Genomic DNA, 2722 nt, shown 5'->3' with positions numbered 1-2722 from the left:
CAGGGGGGGTGTCCTGCCCCAAGTGGAGGAGTTTAAGTATCTCGGGATCTTGTTCACGAATGGGGGAAGAAGGGAGCGGGAGATCGACAGGCGGATTGGCGCAGCGTCTGCTGTCAAGCGGGCGCTGTACCGGTCCGTCATGGTGAAGAGAGAGCTGAGCCAAAAAGCGAAGCTCTCGATTTACCGGTCGATCTACGTTCCCACCCTCATCTATGGTCATGAGCTTTGGGTCATGACCGAAAGAACGAGATCGCGGATACAAGCGGCCGAAATGGGTTTTCTCCGTAGGGTGGCTGGGCTCTCCCTTAGAGATAGGGTGAGAAGCTCAGTCATCCGGGAGGGACTCAGAGTAGAGCCGCTGCTCCTTCACATCGAGAGGAGCCAGTTGAGGTGGCTCGGGCATCTGGTCAGGATGCCTCCTAGACGCCTCCCTGGTGAGGTGTTCCGGGCACGTCCCACCGGGAGGAGGCCCCGGGGAAGACCCAGGACACGCTGGAGGGACTATGTCTCTCGGCTGGCCTGGGAACGCCTCGGGATTCCCCCGGAGGAGCTAGAAGAAGTGGCTGGGGAGAGGGAAGTCTGGGCCTCCCTTCTGAAGCTGCTACCCCCGCGACCCGACCTCGGATAAGCGGAAGAAGATGGATGGATAGATGGATGGATGCTTTTCACTGATCCAAGATTGAACCATAAATTATGGAAAAAATATTATGATGTCCTAAATGCTTAATGCTTCTTGTCTGGTCTCAAATAATCACAGCTTTCATATATTTTATTTACATCAGAACACATCTAACACATACTTAAGGGTTATTAAAAACAAAATACATTTTAACTCAAGAACGAAAAAGAGACTTTAGTATAAACTAAAAACTCAAACCACACCTGAACTCTAAAAGGAAACCTTAGACACTGGAGCAGGGCCTTCATGATTAAATCAGAAACTACAGGATCATCTTACTGTATTAGAAAAAATCATATTTATATGCTAGTTTGTCATTGTTTTAAATGTGTGAGGAAAATAATCAATTTTTAATAAACTGTGCAACTTGATAATGTACATAATGAAACTCAGCATGTACCGAATGTTTTGGCTTCCTGAAAATGAAACTAGGGTTGTTGATTTTAATCTTAAATCGAACACTTCTTATTGTAGTGTAGATCTTAAAGTGTTTTAAAGGAGTACTTTATGCTTTGTGTGGCGAGACTAGGTTAAAATCAAGAATATTGGGCAATTTAAATTTCTAAACCCAATTAAGTTGCTCACAGCGCCACCCTGGGAATTTCACCCAGAGAATATTACCTCTTTTTTTTTTAAAGCACACAGGTTCGGTTATGCATGAATTAAAACATCTGAGGCAATTTCAAATACACCAAAAAGCTATTTATCAAATTCTTTTAAAACTCTTTTTAAAACCAGTTCTTTACAACAAAAAAACTAAGGAAAGACAGAAAAAAAAACTATAGTAGCTGAGGTCACCGGCAGAAGGGGCCACTATAGGGACGGCATCCACCAAACACAGCAAACAAAAAAACCGTAAAAGCACCAGATGCAGTGAGACAACCCAAACTCAGGAATCACGGCACAAAAAAGAGGGAGACACCGTCACCACACCAGCACCGCCACCGGGCCTCAGCAACTGCAAACAACAGAAAAACAGTTAACCAAATACAACAACCTTATACTTAATACAACAAAAGAAAAACAATATCAGCCCAAATAAATAATTATCTAAAGGAACCAAAAGGCTGGAAACTAAATAAAGAAACAAATAGAAAATCCAAGTTAAATATTAAGATCCGGTGTGGCTCTGGTCACGCCACTACAGGGAGCGAGCTCGGCGCGCCGATGCCACACCCCAAACACCGCTCCAATTAAGGCGTATAGGCGCCACCACAGTCCAAGTTTGACTGATGACGTGCAAAATCCGGGATCCAAAAGAGCAGCAATGGTTCGAATATGGGGAAACCTATGAAAGTTAATCATTTTAGACAGAACTGCAACAAACTGGAGCTTCCAATGAGCGTTAATTATTTACCTGTCAATCCAGGCAAAAACGCACACACACACTCGCTGAACGAGGAAGCAGAGGAGAGCAGCACAATAGCGTTTCACCTACAATCATACTTAAATTTAGATTTTCTAACAAAGATCAGCAATAGTGCAGGGAGAGAGGAAACCTACCACCAGGGAATCAAAACAGCATGCACCACACTGGCGATATGTTGCCTTTTCTTCCGCCGGAACCCAAGAGACGCGGGCCACACAGTGGATGATGAGGAAGACACATGTCTGACTGGGCACAGCGGCCGCTTATATACTCCGCCCACTTTACCCAACTGGAGCGTCACACCTGGAAACTATTTGTATAGGAATATGTATATTTCTATACCACTACATTTGCAATTAGTTTGTATGTAGCAACATATAAACTATTGCCATGTACTGGCGCCAGCAGGTGGTACCAGTGCATGGCAGCCTCACTTCTGTCAGGCTGCCCCAGGGCAGCAGCGGCTGCTATATAGCAGCTTTCCACCATCAATGTGTGAATGACTGAAGGTTGTGCACTTTTGGAGTCCTTTGGACTTGATAAAGTGCTATAAAAATGTGGTGGGAAAATTATTTAACACAACATTTACAAGCATACAAGCATGTTACCAAACTTGATGAACAACTGCCTTCAGCTACTTTAGTTTTAGATAATGTTAAAAATGATCAATACAC

At 44.1% G+C, this 2722-nt stretch overlaps 1 long non-coding RNA gene across 1 annotated transcript; it reads right to left on the bottom strand.

Moving 5' to 3' along the window:
* Window positions 1-1772: 1772 nt before the first annotated feature.
* On the bottom strand, window positions 1773-2330 carry LOC116726070 (uncharacterized). Its single transcript, XR_004340529.1, has 3 exons — window positions 2183-2330; window positions 2037-2113; window positions 1773-1967 (listed from the first exon to the last, which is right to left on the bottom strand). It is a non-coding gene; the product is annotated as an uncharacterized LOC116726070 (long non-coding RNA).
* Between the last annotated feature and the right edge of the window lie 392 nt (window positions 2331-2722).

Source organism: Xiphophorus hellerii, chromosome 9 (genome assembly GCF_003331165.1).
Source record: "Xiphophorus hellerii strain 12219 chromosome 9, Xiphophorus_hellerii-4.1, whole genome shotgun sequence".
Classification (NCBI taxonomy): domain Eukaryota; kingdom Metazoa; phylum Chordata; class Actinopteri; order Cyprinodontiformes; family Poeciliidae; genus Xiphophorus; species Xiphophorus hellerii.
The sequence above is the reverse complement of the archived record's forward strand: the minus strand, read 5'-3'. Positions and strand labels throughout refer to the sequence as shown.